This window comes from Aotus nancymaae, unplaced genomic scaffold, assembly GCF_030222135.1.
Source record: "Aotus nancymaae isolate 86718 unplaced genomic scaffold, 86718_ANA_hifiasm-v0.15.2.pri h1tg000030l, whole genome shotgun sequence".
Lineage (NCBI taxonomy): Eukaryota > Metazoa > Chordata > Mammalia > Primates > Aotidae > Aotus > Aotus nancymaae.
This window is the reverse complement of record NW_026988443.1, coordinates 3,557,362-3,575,849: the sequence shown is the minus strand read 5'-3', so window position 1 is coordinate 3,575,849 and position 18,488 is coordinate 3,557,362. Positions and strand designations below refer to the sequence as shown.

Here is an 18,488-nt window from a genome sequence, read left to right as displayed (position 1 = left end):
TTTTTTTTTTTGAGACAGGGTCTAACGCAGTGGTATGAACATAGCTCACTGAAGCCTCAACCTCCTAGGCTCAAGTGATCCTCCCCGCTTGGCCTCCCAAAGTGCTGGAATTACAGGCATGAGTTGCTACACCCAGTAAGGTGTCCTGTTTTCTACTGGACAACGTAAACCTGGACGTGACAAAACCCATATAAGCAGTGCCTCTTGTAAGCATATAGCTTAACTCTAAGGTTATCATTTTCCAATAAATAAATATAACTGGCAGTGCCAGGATAAGAGAATATAAAGCCTGGTTTGAAATCCCTGTAATAATGGACCATCTCCTTTACCTGCCTATAAGACCTGGATGGCTGATATCTTGTCCAAATATTGACTCATTTTGGTTTGGGCCTAGACATACAAGGAGCAGGACCCAATTGACTTATCGAACCACCTTCTGTATCAGTCTTTGTAATGCCAGTTCAAGTAAAGAAACATTACATAATTTGTGGCTAGAAACCTAAAACAGCGAGTACAAGTTTTAAAAATGCAGGAAATACGTGGCTCTATTCGATCTCACTCCTAGCTTTTTCTTTTAATTTGCCATAATTATTCTAGCTTCTTGTCTCATAAATGTTTTAAAATCTTTCATTATCTTTTTAAACATACTATTCCTTCTGAAAGTGATTGCTTTGTTTATCAACACATGCATATAATAATTACACAGTTATCTAACAATGTCTGTCTATCTATCTATATTTTATGAGACAGAGTCTTCCTCTGTTGTCCAGGCTGCAGTGCAGTGGTGCAATCTCTGCTCACTGCAACCTCTGCCTCCTGGGTTCGAGTGATTCTCCTGCTTCAGCCTCCCGAGTAGCTGGGATTACAGGCACACGACACTATGCCTGGCTAATGTTTGTATTTTTTTTTTTAAGATGGAGTCTCGCTCTGTCACCCAGGCTGGAGTGCAGTGGCACAATCTTGGCTCACTGCAACCTCCGCCGCCTGGGTTCAAGTGATTCTCCTGCCTCAGCCTCCTGAGTAGCTGGGACTACAGGCATGTGCCACTGTGCCAGGCTAATTTTTGTATTTTTAGTAGAGATGGGATTTCACCATGTTGGCCAGGCGGGTCTCGAACGCCTGACCTCAGGTGATCTGCCCACCTCAGTCTCCCAAAGTATTGAGATTACAGGCTTGAACCACCGTGCCTGGCCTAATGTTTCTATTTTTAGTAGAGAAGGGGTTTCACCATGTTGGCCAGGCTGGTCTTGAACTCCTGACCTCAAGTGGTCCGGCTGCCTCAGCCTCCCAAAGTGCTGGGATTACAGGCATGAGCCACTGTGCCTGGCAATATATCTATATATATTTATTTTAGTTTTGCTATGGTTCTTCCACTTTTTCCACTAACTCTTTTCCTTTCAAAAGTGATTACTGAATATGTTTAATACTAGTAGACCCTTATTTTACTTTTATATTTTCTCTGACCTCATAGGGATGAACCTAACTTTAAATGCTAACGATAACTAGAGACATCCTGAGTGTCACTCAGTGATACTTCTGCGAACTTCTGGGTGAGGGAATCTCCCACTCTACTCTCCCGCTGGGCTCTCATGGGCTCCTCTTCGGGACTGAAATCATCAATGACACAGGAGAGAAAACACAACAGTTCAGATTTTCTGCCAATGGATGGCTATGTAACAGCAAATTATGTTGAGCAAAGCGTTAAACCTCTCACTACCTCTCTCTGCAGAATAGTTGTAAGAATTAAAAAGAAAATCCTTTGTAGACTGCAAAGAACAATGCGGTATTGTATCATATATGTAAGTCTTGAGTTACATATATTCTCATAATTGTACCTCTGTGACATCACTTGGTCTTAAAAAGGTTCAGCCTGACCATGTCTTAGGATGTCTTCCCTGATCTTTCTGACTTTTTTTTTTTGTACTCAGAAAATGATTTGGTTCCAATGCACTTTCTGACTTCTTTCACAGCATTCATTTGCTTCACAAAATCTAGCAATTCTGGGTTAGTCAGCAGCTTGTGGAAATGGGCAATTTTCTGCTTGCTGCTCTTTTTCTAGTGTATTCTAAGTAGTATCAATGATCAAAGGTGGGAAAGCACTCAACCTATCAGTTTAGCTACATGCAGATCTCAGAGTGGAAAAAGCAGGTGTCATTGCTTAATTAAAATTAATGCACAGAAGAAAAGCACTACCTGTCTCAGGTTACTATACAGATGCCAGGCAGCGGTACTCGAAAACTTCAGCCAGTGCAAAAGGAGCTTACAAGTTTCTCCAGTCTGTGGTGCTTTGTGACAAGCTTTTCTGAGATCTAATTACCGTTGCCGGCCTGTATTTCACGATCACAGGAGGAAGTAAAGCTCAGTGGGTGAAAGTCAATCCACAATTAGGTAACCAATGCTTTAGGACATCCAATCCTTTTCCAAGTGTAGTACTGGGTTCAGTGTTTTGAGCACTGGGGGAGTGGGGCTAGGAGAGCTATTTCTAATGTAACTAGACCTTATAATATGATAGATGGCAATTTAGGTACAGCAGTTGTGTTATTAAAAAAATCAATAAACTGAAAAATAATCTGCACTTCAAAATGTTCCATCATTAGAATATATGCCAGAAAACTAAGGCTCCTGTCAAAAAAATGGTCCCAGCCAAATGGGAGAGTCAAGATAGCACTGGATTCCGACTTACCCCCTGGATTGTGTGTAATGCAAAGTGAGAGTAGGGAAACACTGGATCTTCCTAGAATACCCACTTTGATTCCTCATTAAAACAAACAGACAACAAGTAAAATATCATCTCACAAAGACACCACTCAAGAACAAACCCCCGGTTATATCTGCACCTTCTGGGTCCTATGTGCAAGCATTCAAGCACTCAGCCCTTGTACCATGTTCTCTCCCAGCACCAGGAAGGCAGTGGCAGAGTCCCTAGGATTAATTGCTAACCTTGCCCAAGATTGCAACATTCAAGCAATATGGACTTTTGAAGGCAAGGGGAAAAAACCGACAACACAAAGTTCAACCTTCCAATGTATCAGGGTCCCTGACCCCAAGTCCTTCCTATGAAATTGTGCAGTTTTCTTCTTATATACCTTTCTTCTGGACTAAAACAGTGGTTCTTAACAAATGCTTAATACTCATACGAAAGAAACTATGACTTCGCTGAGAAGCAAAGAAATTCAAATTATAAAAACAAGCTGGTTACCAAAATAACTAGTAAAGTTTAAGAAATGACAAAGGTCAGTGTTAAAGAAAGTAAAGATATCTTCTCAAACACTGTTGCTTACAGAAGTATAAACTCGTTCAATCTTTCAGGAAAGCAACATGGAAACAGACTGAAAGCTTTCCAAATATTTACAGTCTCAAACTCAGTGATTTTTTTTCTTTTTTTTGCAGCAATCTACCCTTAGGGAAATACACAAAAGTATAGGCAAAAATTTGTGCAGAGTTACCCATTGCAGCACTACACATAAGAGCAAAACTTAATACAATGTAAGCACCCAACATTAGGAGCATGGTTAAGTAAACCATGACACATCTATCTGGTAAAATACTATAGTCACTAAAAATGGTTTCCTAAGTGTTTTCAAGTAATGTGAGAAAATTCTTCCAAAACAAGGTTACACTGGGGCAAGAGGATATAACATTTCATGCAGCATGATTTTTACATATGCAGTAGTCTCCCCTTCTCCACAGGGGATACATTTCTAGACCCGTGGTGGATGCCTGAAATGCAGGATAGTTCAGAACTGTTAGATATGTACTTATGATGTTCAATTTTTTTATTATACTATTTTTCCCTATAGATACGTACTTATGATGTTCACTTTATAAATTAAGCAAAGGAAGAGATTTACAACAATACTAATAAAACAGACCCAGAATGCCAGCATTACTGCTTTTGACTTTGGGTCCATTATTAAGTAAAGTTAGGGTTACTTGAACACAAACACCCTGATACCAAGACAGTTGATCTGGTAAACGAGATGGCTGCTGAGTGGCTAAGGGGGTGAGAGTCATATACCGTGGAAATGCTGGACACAGGGAGGCTTCCCATCCCAGGCCACACAGAGCGGGATGGCTTGACATTTCCTCACACTGCCCGGAATAGTGCACAATTTAAAACTTATGAATTATTTCTATAAATTTCCATTTAATATTTTTGGATGATGGTTGATCACAGGTAACTAAAACTGCAGAAAGTGAAGCTGCAGGTGAGGGGGAACTACAGTGACTTTATCATATATGAAATGACATAGTCCAAAACAGTAAAAGAGTTATGCCCTGAGTTATGAGATTAACATCACATGAGATATTAAATAGCAAATCATTGTCTCCAGTCCTGACTCTGAATTCCCACCTATGTGAACAAAGTGATTTTACCTCTTTTTTTTTTTTTTTTTTTTTTGAGACGGAGTTTTGCTGTTGTTACCCATGCTGGAGTGCAATGGCGTGATCTTGGCTCACCGCAACCTCCGCCTCCTGGGTTCAGGCAATTCTCCTGCCTCGGCCTCCTGAGTAGCTGGGATTACAGGCACACGCCACCATGCCCAGCTAATTTTTTGTATTAGTAGAGACGGGGTTTCACCATGTTGACCAGGATGGTCTTGATCTCTTGACCTCGTGATCCACCCGCCTCGGCCACCCAAAGTGCTGGGATTACAGGCTTGAGCCACTGCGCCCGGCCGATTTTACCTCTTTTTATCTGGTTTTCTAATCAGCAAAACCAGAATTACAGTACCCTCAGAGAGTTGCTGAGAGAATTTAATAATCATCAAAAAAGCCTTAGTATATACAGATGAGAGATACTAAGTTATATATTGGCTCCTGCTCCCCTCCTCCCACTTTTTTTGTTTTTGAGAGTCTGGTGTTGTTGCCCAGACTGGAGCCTAGTGGCGTGATCTCAGCTCACTGCAGCCTCTGCCTCTTGGGTTCATGAGATTCTCATGCCTCAGCCTTCCAAGTAGCTGGGATTACAGGTGTGTACCACCACACCTGGCCAATTTTTTTATTTTTAGTAGAGATGAGTTTTCACCATGCTGGCCAGGTTGGTCTTGAACTCCTGGGCTCAGGGAATCCTCCTGCCTTGGCCTCTCTAAGTGCTGGAGTTACAGGTGTAAGCCATCGTGCCAGAACTTTTTTTTTTTTTTAGTTTTCCTTTAGCAAATTCTCCCAGATCCTGATGGCTCCCTTTTTGGAGTAACTTTTCCTATACAGATTTCTATGACTCACATATTCTCACCCCAAACCCATCTATTACAAGAAGACAAAGTGCTCTCTACAATCTAATTCTACCCAGCATCCCACAGACAAGGCTCTGACCACAATTACACAACTGTTGGAAATCACATAAGTTAAATATATATAAGAAAAAAAAGATATCAAGACTCAAGACTCTGCTCTATGCTATATTACATATTACTATTCTATTTCATATAAATGCTACCTATTAAAATCTTTACAAATTATTTTGAAGCATATTCTTGAAAGTAATAAAGTACAGCCCGGTGTGGTGGCTTATGCCTGTAATCCCAGCACTTTGGGAGGCTATGGCAGGCAGACCACCTGAGGTCAGGAGTTCGAGACCAGCCTGGCCAACATGGTGAAATCCCACCTCTACTGAAAACAGAAAAATTAGCTGGACATGTTGGTGGGTGCCTGTAATCCCAGCTACTTGAGACACTGAGGCAGGAGAATCACTTGAAGCTGGGAGGTAGAAGTTGCAATAAGCTGCGATCACACCAATGCACTCCAGCTTGGGTGGCAGTGTCAGATTCCATCTCAAAAAAAAAAAAAGTAATAAAGTGCTATTAAATAGAGTTTGAACGAAAGGACATGGAAATATAAAATGAGTAGAATAAGCTAGCTCTACTTCATCCCACTTCAACTACTTCTCTACTTAAAAGAAATAAAATCGGTCTGAAAATGGAAGGGGCCAGTGTTTTTGAGTTGATTTAGTCTACTCAGAGGTATCTCCCAGTTCTTCTTTAATATGTCTTATCGGCCTATTAATACCTTTAATAGGTATTATCTATGTCTGATCTGGGACATCGTCAAGATAGTTGGGGCATAAGCATGGAGTTTCCCAGCACTGAAGCAGCAGAGATGCACATAGCATGGGGGCAGAACCACGAATGCACTCACGGTGTAGACTGTGGTGATGGCTATGGGGAAAGTGAGAGTGAAATGTGGCGTAACCCCAAAGGGGACTAAGCCATACGCTAGAGCTGATGGCAGCATAGCTATTATGGAGGGAAGTCCTATAGGGACAGACTCGTCTGGAGAAGGACCAGGCTTTTCCTAAGCAGCTGTCACTCGGACATAGTCAACTGTTCTTCTCCACTCATCTCTTCCCTCTGCCACGGGAGCATGATTTCAATGAAAACAGACCCAACAAACCGAAGAATCGCTGTGGGAAGAGGGAGGAAAGGGAATATTGAAAAGGGAAGTAAGGAGGACGGATAAAGGAGTTGTAATAACTCAGGAAAGTTGAGTAGCTCTCTGTTAAAAAATAAAAAGTTCCTCGCTGTTTGAAGACATCTTGAAGCAAAATGGTAGCTCTTGGTATCTCTTGGCGGGTGATCCAATCAATGGCAAGTAGGAGGGAGGCCAGAAACATAAAAAGCACAACACCCACAATTCCTCAGAATGCGGTGGAAATGGACGCTATCTAACCATAGAGGGCCCTGGGATATCTATCATCACCTTTATTCCAGACAGAATTTTAGTGATCACTCCTTGTTCTCTAGACCCTGCTTCATCTGAAGCATATATAGTACTATGTTTTCAAGCCCAGTCCCGTAAGTTCAAAAGCTAAATTTTGTGGTAACAGGAACCCCTTCTTCTAGATTATCAAAGAAGTATTCATTTTCGCAGACAGCAGGTTTTTAAATGCCTGTGGGGTAGGGATGGAGGAGGGAAGGATGGGACATACAAGAGCTTGTTAATTGCAGCCAGCAATAAAATGGAGTCCAGAAACATTCTCTAAGAAAGGACTACTACTGTTTCTGTCATACTAACAGCATGACTTTGGGAAACAGCTTGTTGAGAATGTACAGGCTGCATTCTGTGCTTAGCAGAATTCAGTAAGAATCAGGATAGAACCACAATAAATAGAACTCTAAACGCTGGATAGAAGCTCAAAGATCCGGTCTAACCCTCCATTTTATATCTAAGGAAATTGAGACCCAGTTTAAACAAGCCTAAACAAATTGCCTAAGTCCACAGCGTTCACAGACAGTATTAGAACTCCTGACTCTCAGTCAGAGAGACTTTTTGTTCCTACCTAAAGTCCAGTCTAGAAAAGCCACCTGTAGTTGGTGTGGATGTGGCGAAAGGAGAGCTCTTACACGCTAGTGGCTGGAACGTAAGTTAGTACAGCCATGATTGAAAACAGTATGGAGGTTTCTCAAAATTTAAAAGTAGAACTATCATATGATCCAGCAATCCCACAAATAGGCATTTATCCAAGGGAAATGATATGCCAAAGGGATATCTGCATTTCCATGTTTATTGCAGCACTATTCACAATAGCGAATATATGGAATCAACCTAAGTGTCCATCAATAGATAAACGGATAAAGGTAATGTGACATATATATATATATATATATATATATATATATATATATATATATATATACACACACACACACAATGGAATATTATTCAGCCACAAAAACAATGAAACCCTGTCACACGTGGCAACATGGTTGAACCTGGAGGACATTACATTAAGTGAAATTAGCCAGGCACCAAAGGACAAACACTGCATGATCTCATTTATATGTGGAATCTAAAGAAGTTGATCTTACAAAAGCAGAGTAGAATAACGGTTACAAGAAGCTGGCAAGGGGAGACATGAAGGGTGGATAGGGAGAGATGGGTCAATGGATAGAAAACTGCAGATAAATAGGAGCAATAAGTTTTGGTATTCTACGGCAGGAGTCCCCAACCACTAGGCTGTGATGGCCTGTTAGGAACTGGGCCCATAGCAGGACGTGAGCAGCGGGTGAGTGAGCATTACTGCCTGAGCTCCACCTCCTGTCAGATCAGCAGCAGCAAGAGATTCTCATAGGAGCGCAAACCCTATTGTGAACTGTGAACTGTGCATGTGAGGGATGTAGGCTGGGTGTTCCTATGAGAATCTAATGCTGATGATCCAAGGTGGAACAGTTTTATCCTGAAACCATCCCCCACACAGGCCCATGGAAAAACTGTCTCCCATGAAATTGGCTCCTGGTGCCAAAAAGGTTGGGCACCACTGTTTTGTTGCACAGTCACTAGGGTTAACAATATTGTATATTTCAAAATAGCTAGAATAGAGAATTTTAAATATACTTACCACAAAGAAATGATCAGTGTATGAGGTGACAAGCTAAACAGAATTTGATTTTTACACAATTTGATTTTTACACAAAAGTATGTATGTACTGAAATATCACACTATACCCCATAAATATGTATAATTATTATGTAGCAATTAAAAAAAGAACAAATGGAGCCCCAGTTTCCTTATAGAAAATGAAAGTCAGACTGGATGAACTCCACTTTTCCCATACCATTCATCAGAGGGCCTTATCGAAATAGTCAACTGTGGTTTGTTGAATTAGACCAAATTTTGGCTATGTAATTCTTAAATTTTATCAACATCTGTGAAAAATGACAAATCATCAAAATACTTATTACTTTAATTTGCCAAATAATTACTGTTTTTAATGCTAATTTTGTCAAGTAAACAAATATTTTTAATCAGCGAAAATGAATTATGTAACAATTATTTCTGAATGATTAAAATTTTTTCTTGCAAGTTGAATTCCATCACACTGGCTTCCTGAATTGTGGAGTAGGAGCAAAATGGAATGTGGAGATGGTTGGACTCGTGTCAGGGGCAAGAAGTGTGTCACTAGGGATATAAACAACTAGCTGGCAGAGAGGTCACGTTTGAGGAAGAGATGTTTACATGTCCACTCTGGCACACATGATTTCAGACCTTGTTTAAGCATGGAGAGAAAGACACATATGGTTGCATTTATACAAACAACCAAGTTGCTTGTTTTAACAGAGCTTACTTTAAAAAGTGACATGAAATGCTGAGATTTCGAGTGGCTTTCTTATTGCACAAAATAGCAGAAGTATCTGTCACAAGGCTAAACTGACAAGGATATAATGCATCTAAGGACCTTCTCATGGAAGGCAGAAAAGAGAAAACAAAGTATCTTTTAAAAAAGTCAGAAAAACCTGAGTATTTCCAACTGTATAATTTGTGCTGTCATTTGAGGTGAATCTTTTCCAAAAAAACATCTTCCCAGCCAGAAGAAATGTGCTAAAAGCAACTGAGATTCAAGTTACTGACCAGGTCTGCCAAGGCATTTGGGTCTGTGTATTTTCAATCTTTATTTTTGAAAAGGAACTAGCTGTAATGGAGAAATCTGTAGGTCCAGAAGAACTTTCATGCCAGCAATAAATTCTTTATTTTTTTTCTGTTGGTATTTTCTTATTTGGGGGTGGCAAAACCACCATTAAAAAAATACATTTTCTTTCCAGTTTACCTACGGAACATCTCTACATAATAACCACTGAGATACAGATGGAAGTTATGACTGAGTTATTTTTCAAGTTTTTTTTTTTTTTTTTTTTTTTTGAGACAGAGTCTCACTCTGTCACCCAGGCTAGAGTGCAGCGGTATGATCTCAGCTCACTGCAACCTCTACCTCCCGGGTTCATGTAAGTCTTATGCCTCAGCCTCCTGAGTAGCTGGGACAACAGGCATGTGAGCCACTACACCCAGCTAATTTTTTTGTATTTTTCGTAGAGATGGGGTTTTGTCATGTTGGCCAGGCTAATCTTGAACTCCTGAGCTCAAGTAATCCACCCGCCTCGGCCTCCCAAAGTGCTCGGATTACAGGCGTGAGCCAATGCACCTGGCCATTTTTCAGTTTTAGTGGCAATTATCTATTCATGAAAAACAAACAAAGAATATCTGCAAAAATTTTTTCCAACTATTTTTCTATTAAAATAAATTTAGAGATGTAAGCAAATGACCTTTTCGTGTCCATTTACTATAAGTAATTTTTATAAGCTATCATATCTTTAATAAATAAAACAGAGCTTTCACTGATCAATTCAGTGCCTCCACAGAGGTTAAAAATCAGCATTTATTTCTCTTAAAAAATTGTTTCTCTATCTACCTCCTCCAACAGACTACACATTGTTAAGAGTTCTCTTTAGTCAGCTTCCCAGAATCCAATTTAGAACTTGGCATATAGTAGGTATAGTCATGCACTGCATAACAGCGTTTTGGTCAAAGAGCACATACGTGATAAAAGTCCCAGAAGACAATGGAGCTCAAAGATTCCTATTGCCTAGTGATGTCATAGCCCCCTTAGGGCAATGCAGTGCATTACCCAAATGTTTGTGGTGATCCTGGTGTACATAAACCTACTGTGCTGCCAGCTGTATAAACGCACAGCATGTACAATTATGTATAGTACATAATACCTCATGGTAATAGTGAGTGACTCTGTTACTGGTTTATGTATTTACTGTATTTTTAAAAATTTTTATTTTTATATATGTTTTTAGAGGTGGGGTCTCACTATGTTGCCAAGGCTGGTTTTAAACTGGTGGGTTCAAGCAATCCTCCTGCCTCAGCCTCCCAAGTAGCTGGGACTACAGGCACACACTATCATGTGTGGACTACACTCTGCTTTTTATCATCATTTCAGAGTGTACTCCCTTCTGTTAAAAAGAAGTTAACTGTAAAACAGCCTCAGGCAGGTCCTTCAGTAGGCAGAAGAAGTCACTGTTATCCATGCATGTTACTGCCCCTGAAGACCTTCCAGTGGGCCAAGAAGTGGAGGTGGAAGGCAGTGATACTGAAGATCCTGACCCAGTGCAGGACTGTGCCAATGTGTGTTTGTGTCTTTGTTTTTAACAAAGAAGTTTAAAAAGTAAAAAATTAAAAAAAAAATGCTTATATACAACAAAAATATTAATCCATTTATGGCAGAACTTAGGAATTTTGTGTAAAATCAGACCTTGAAGATGACCTTGAGCAGTAAGATATAAATAACTCCCATAAGCTTAGCTTCAATAATGGAGCACTAGGCTAAACTAGGTTAAAAATATTTTTTTGTATAGCTATACAGTGTATTTGTGTTTTAAGCTGAGTGTTATTATACAAGATTTGAAAAGTTTTGAAAAGCTGGGTGTGATGGCACACACCTGTAATCCCAGCTATTCAGGAGGCTGAGACAGAAGGATCACTTGAGTCCAGGAGTTCAAGACCAGACTGAGTAACACAGCCTGTCTCAAAAAAAGAAAAAAATTAAAAAATATATATAGGATAGGTTAAGTGTACCGTGTTTAATAAGTCTACAGTAGTATAAAATAATGTCCTAGGCCTTCACATTCATTACCATTCACTCACTGACTCACCCAAGAGCTACTTCCAGTCCTGCAAGCTCCATTCATGGAAAGTACCTTATAGATAAGTACCAGCTTTTATTTTATTTGCTATTTGTTTTATTTTGTTTTATTGTTTATTTGTTGTTTAGATACACAAATATTTACCACTGTGGTACAACTGCCTACAATATTCAGTACAGTAACATGCTGTATAAGTTTACAGCCTAGGAGTAACAGGCTATATACCATATAGCCTAGGTACGTAGAAAGCTATACCAACTAGGTTTGTGTGAGTACACTCTACCATGTTTCCACAATAACAAAATTTCCCAGGGGTGCATTTCAGAACATATCCCCATCATTAAGTAACGCACATGACTGTATTCAGTAAACGCTAGCTGACTCACTGATTGCATAAACTGGTATAAACAAGTGACCAAAACATAGAATCCTATCCTTAGTACCAGACAAGGGAGTTTGCACCCCTGTTTTCAGTGGGTTTTATGTATTATAAACCTCATTTCCTGTATTAGAGATTCCAAAAGTATTTCTGGACAATTATTTAGATGAGTAGTTAAAATGCAGAGACCATTTGTAATGGTTTTTTTTTAAACCCTAAGTATTGCTTTAATACTCTTATAACTTAGGCTCTTTTTTAAAAAAATTATACTTTGAGTTCTGGGGTACATGTGCAGATCTTGCAGGATTGTTACATAGGTATACATCTGCCATGGTGGTTTGCTGCCTCCAACCCCCTGTCACCTACATTAGGTATTTCTCCTAATGTTATCCCTCCCCAATCCCGCCACACCCTGCTATTGCTCTCCTAGCCCCCCACCCCCCAACATACCCCAATATGTGATGTTTCCCTCCCTGTGTCCATGTATTCTCATTGTTCAACACCCACTTATGAGTAAGAACATGAGGTATTTGGTTTCCTGTTCTTGTGTCAGTCTGCTGAGAATGATGGTTTCTAGATTCATCCATGTCACTGCAAAGGACATGAACTCATCCTTTTTTATGGCTGCACAGTATTCCATGGTGTATATGTGCAACATTTTCTTTACCCAGTCTATCCCTGATGGGCATCTGGGTTGGTTCCAAGTCTTTGCTATTGTAAACGGTGCTGCAATGAACATACGTGTGCATGTGTCTTTATAAGAGAACAATTTATAATCCTTTGGGTACATACCCAATAATGGGATTGCTGGGTCAACCGGTGTTTCTATTTCTAGATCCTTGAGGAATCACCACAATGTCTTCCACAATGGTTGCACTAATTTACACTCCCACCCAAGTGTTCCTATTTCTCCACATCCTCTCTAGCATCTGTTGTCTTCAGATTTTTTAGTGATTGCCATTCTAACTAGTGTGAGATGGTATCTCAATGTGGTTTTGATTTGCATTTCTTTTTTTTATTTTTTATTTTTATTTATTTATTTATTTATTTATTTTTAAAGACAGGGTTTCACCATATTGGTCAGGCTGGTCTCAAACTTCTGACCTCAGGTGATCTGCCCGCCTCAGCCTCCCAAAGTGATGGGATTACAGGCATGAGCCACTGCGCCCAGCTGCATTTCTTTAAAAGTGACCAGTGATGATGAGCATTTTTTCATATGTTTGTTGCCCGCATAAATGTCTTCTTTTGCAAAGTGCCTGTTTATATCCTTCACCCACTTTTTGATGGGGTTATTTGTTTTTTTTTTTCTTGTAAATTTGTTTTAGTTTTTGTAGATTCTGGATATTAGCCCTTTGTCAGATGGGTAGCTTGCAAAAATTTTTCCCATTCTATTGGTTGCCAGTTCACTAAGATAATTGTTTCTTTTGCTGTGCAGAAGCTCTTAAGTTTAAGTAGATCCCATTTGTCTATTTTGGCTTTTGTTGCCAATGCTTTGGTGTTTTAGTCATGAAGTCTTTGCCTATGTCTATGTACTGAATGGTACTGCCTATGTTTTCTTCTAGGGTTTTTATGGTATTAGGTCTTATTTTTAAATCTTTAAGCCATCTGTAGTTAATTTTTGTATAAGGTGTAAGGAATGGGTCCAGTTTCAGCTTTCTGCACATGGTTAGCCAGTTTTCCCAATACCATTTATTCAACAGGGAATCCTTTCCCCATTGCTTGTTTTTGTCAGGTTTGTCAAAGATCAGATGGTTGTAGGTGTGTGGCATTACTTTCGAGGCCTCTGTTCTGTTCCATTGGTCTATATCTCTGTTTTGGTACCTGTTTTGATTACCGTAGCTTTATAATATAGTTTGAAGTTAAGTTTGTTTTGATAATGTATAACAATGACAACCAAAGGTCATTGCAGGCCAAGTGTGGTGGCTCAAGCCTGTAATTCCAGCATTTCAGGAAGCTGAGGCAAGTGGACTGCTTGAGCTCAGGAATTTGAGACCAGCCTGGGCAAAATGGCAAAACCTACAGTCCCAGCTATTCAAGGGACTGAGGTGGGAGGAGAGCTTAAGTCTGTGAGGTGGAGGTTGCAGCAAGCTGAAATCAGGCTACTGCACTCCAGTCCCAGTTACAGAGTCAGACTGTTTATATATATTTATATATATTCACATTCAAAGGCTGCATTTTCGTATATGATTCATTTAACAGAATTATGACTTTATAATTATTTCATAATATTTTATTTTCCTGTCTCCAAATAGAATTTAAATAACAAATGTTTGGCCCCTATTATAATTAGTTTTTTGACTTAATTGAAGCTTCCTCCCAGTCTGTACAGGCAAACAAATCTCTTTGAAACCAGGCCAATATTGATGAGGGATAAATCAGTAAATCAGTATAAATGTCAGACTTAGAAAATAATATTTAGCATAGCTTCATGATATTGGCAATATATACCAACATGATATTTTCACCTCAACATTACACCACCACCTAATTTTAGAAGTTTGGACATAGCATACTGCCTAGTATCTCTACCAAATACAAAGGATTTGGCACAGAAAGTCTTACTCTCTAGACTTATTTTTGAAAAAATAATCTTGGTTTATCTGTAAAATCTAATTAGCCCTAACAACACTACAAACCACTGAAGCTTAGTACCAATGAGCCAGTTCCCTGAGGACCAAACACTTGTCTCTGAAACCCATCTTCCTCAACAGTAACCTTAGTTCCTGGGAAATGACAAATTTTTGTTTGTCCCAAGGTACTAATATAATCAAAGGAAAGATAAGAATGAACAGGATGAAGCAAGACTTCAAATACTGAAAATGCAAAACTGAATCCAAACTTCTAAACTCTATCTGTGCAAACTGGGTATTTAATAAGAAATCAGCTCATGTTTGATGGATATTCTACAGCATAAACTTCAATGCTGGCTCAGAAAAATTCTTATAGGCACACACACACAAAAAATAATCTGTGCCAGCTAGAATTCAATATGGCGCCCGGATATCCTACCCCCATGGAGTCAGTGCCCTCCCATATCGTATCAAGGTTGGGCTGTGTGACCAACAGAATATGGCAATAGTAATGATTATAAAAGACTGCAGTTTTGTCTGGTTCTTACTCTCCTGCTTTTCTCACACATCATTCCCTGTGGGAGAAGCCAGCTGCCACGGCCTCGGCCTATGGAGAGACACATGTGGTAAGAAACTGAAGGCTCTGGCCAAGTCAGCAAGAAATTGAGGTCAGCTAACAGCCATGTCAGTGAGCCTGGGAACAGATTCCTCAGGAGTTGAGCCTTCAGCTGGCTGGCAGTTTGACTGTAATCTTCATGAACGGTCTCAAGTCAGAACTACTCAGTTAAGCTGCTCCTAGATTCCTGACCCACAGAAACTGTGAGATTATAATGCTTGTTACATGTTTTAATCAGCAAAATATCAGGGTAATTTGTTTACAAAGCAGTAGAAAACTAATATAAAATCCGAAAGATAGACAGATCCTGTAACAAGTAGAAGACTGTTCCAAGAAGACAAAAACAGGAATTTAGCAAAAAGTTACACAAAGCACAGTGGTTACTTTTGTTTTTTTGAGAGAGAGAGTCTTGCTCTGTCATCCAGGCTAGAGAGCAGTGGCTCGATCTTGGCTCACTGAAACCTCCACCTCTTCGATTCAAGCGACTCTCCTGCCTCACCCTCCCAAGTAGCTGGGATTACAGGTGCCCACCACCATGCCAAGCTAACTTTTTCTATGTTTAATAGAGACGGGGTTTCACTATGCTGCTCAGGCTGGTCTCAAACTCCTGGTCTCAAGTGATCTGCCTGCCTTGGCCTCCCAAAGTGCTGGATTACAAGCATTAGCCACCGTGTCCAGACATAGAGGTCACTTTCTAAAACCATTCAATTTAGTATTTTCTGTTAACATAAATGCACTCATGTCAGTAGACAAGAGAATGGATATGCTTCAGATTTGGAGAAGAATAGTTTAAAAAAAGCTGAAAGGATCAAAAACACTGGATTCTCTTGCAGGGACAGCTTCCTGTTTTGGTTGAGGAAGGAGCTGCACTTAAAATAACTAGCACAGGCTGGGCGCGGTGGCTCACGCCTGTAATCTCAGCACTTTGGGAGGCCGAGGTGGGTGGATCACGAGGTCAAGAGATCGAGACCATCCTGGTCAACATGGTGAAACCCCGTCTCTACTAAAAATACAAAAAATTATCTGGGCATGGTGGCGCATGCCTGTAATCCCAGCTACTCAGGAGGCCGAGGCAGAAGAATTGCCTGAACCCAGGAGGCGGAGGTTGCGGTGAGCCGAGATCGCGCCATTGCACTCCGGCCTGGATAACAAGAGCGAAACTCCGTCTCAAAAAAAAAAAATTATAAAATAACTAGCATAAAGTATGCTTAGGGCTTGCAAAGTCAATGGCAGGAAGCCACAACAAAGAGCTCTGAAAGCAGCCCAACGGAAGGCTGATTCCTCCTGGAGAACTGGATCCTGAGAAAGGCTAAGGGAAGGGATGCTTGCACAGTCAGTGAGTGGGATGGCAAGGGGAACAAACGCAAGCCCATCAGCATGTGGCTCTCCTCTGTGACACTCTGACCCCTTGGCTCTAGGAATACTTGCTTACGTGGCAGGATACCTTTCTCCCACTCACCACATTCTTGCCAACAGCTGTATGTATGGTGAAGTGGGAGAATTAAAGTCAATGAATAAAGAGAACTAGTGCTGCAAAATTCAAATATTTTATTTTGATACGTTTTATTTATTTTCTTTCTTTTTTGGAGACACAGTCTTGCTCTGCTGCCCAGGCTAGAGTACAGTGGTGTGATCTCGGCTCACTGCAATCTCTGCCTCTCAGGTTCAAGTGATCCTCCAATCTCAGCCTCCCATGTAGCTGAGACTACAGGCTTGTGCCACCATGCCCAGCTAATTTTGTGTTTTTGGAAGAAATGGGGTTTCATCATGTTGGCCAGGCTGGTCTCGAACTCCTGACCTCAAGTGATCCGGTCGCTTTGGCCTCCCAAAGTGCCAGATTACAGGCGTGAGCCACCAGGCCCCACTTTTGATGCATTTTAAATTGAGGTTGTCTGGAAAGGGTGTATCAAGGAATTAAGGATGTAATATCTACTTTCTTCCACTACATTAGGTTGATTTCACTGTCCCACATAAGGCAAATATAGCAGATAAACAATACATGTCAAAATGCAACTCACACAAAATAGGATTCATATTGAGCTACAGAAATTGTCATTGTGCGAGACAGACTTGTGGTCTAGCCAGCCAAAGCTTTGTGGTCAGCAGGGAGCTCAAGGAACCTGTCATAAGAGAACAGGCCTGTCATCACTGACATCAAATCTTATTGCTTATGACTCACCACCCAACCACCAGTCCTTTCTCCAACTTATAGCTTCTCTTTTCCTACAGACTGGAAACTGGATAGCCAAGTTTATAATGACATGCCTGTTGACCAAGTCAAACAGGCAAAGCATAGTGTTTATTGGGGAATGTTATGTGAAGGGATTTATAAATCAAATCAAAGATCCTACTCAAATGAGATTTTATAATAGTCAACTATATAAGTAGAAATCTAAAGCTACAAATTGAAAGCAATGTTTCTTCTTAGTTTTTTTCCCTCCTCTTTTCTTTGGGATTCGAGGTAGAATTGAATATCACCATAATTCAGAATTGACAAAGAGTATATGCTATGTCTAGAATCATAAAATATTTAGTAAAAAATAACTCTGAGAATTAGAGGTTGTCAAAGCAACTGGGACTTCACTGGCAAAATCCCAATGAAGGAAGAAACCTGCTGACTAACACCTAAGTTAAGTATATTCAGGGTGAGTCATTTAGAAACTCAGGAGAAAGGAGTAACCCGGATGCTAAAGACCTGACTGGATTTTCGAGTGAGAACTCAGAAAGATCATGCACTAGAAGTAAAGGTCACCCGCCAAGGAATAAGAACCACAGCCTGGGAGTGCCACATAACAGAAATAAAGACTATACCCCAGGAATAATACCCAAACTAAAATTGACTAGTCCCGACAAAGCCTAAAATTCAGGCTTGACAGGACCAAGTGACCTGCTGGTACTGTAACTACCCACTAGAAGACAATGTAACTCTTTTCAGATATAATAGTTACAGCCCTTACATTTTTCATCCACAATGTCTGTCATCCAGTAAAAAAAAAAAAATACAAAAAATGCTAAAAAACAGAACAAGTAACTAGAAACCAAGGGGGAAAAACAAAAGTAATGGAAACAAAACAAATATAACTGAATCAGATAATGGAGTGTTCAGACAGAGATTTTTAAAATAATGTCTAGCATGTCCAAGAAAACAGAGGAACAGAGGGATAAATAGATAAAAAGATAAAAAACTTCAATGGAGAACATATTGGAGTCTATATATATATATATATACAGAGAGAGAGAGAGAGTTCAATGGGCCAGGTGTGGTGGCTCACACCTGTAACCCTAGCGCTTTGGGAGGCTGAGGGTGGATCACTTGAGGTCAGGAGTTCGAGACCAGCCTGGCCAACATAGTGAAATCCCATCTCCACTAAAAATACAAAATTAGCCAGGTGTGGTGGTACACACCTAATCCCAGCTACTCTGGAGGCTGAGGCTGAGAATCGCTTGAATCCAGGAGGCAGAGGTTGCAGTAAGCCAAGATCGCACCACTGCACTCCAG

General features: G+C 40.2%; 1 protein-coding gene across 2 annotated transcripts in view; it reads right to left on the bottom strand.

Moving 5' to 3' along the window:
* LOC105706659 (lon protease homolog 2, peroxisomal) overlaps positions 1 to 18,488 on the bottom strand; it is a 136,093-nt gene that overhangs the window by 21,735 nt on the left and 95,870 nt on the right. The gene's annotated exons all lie outside the window — the stretch shown is intronic.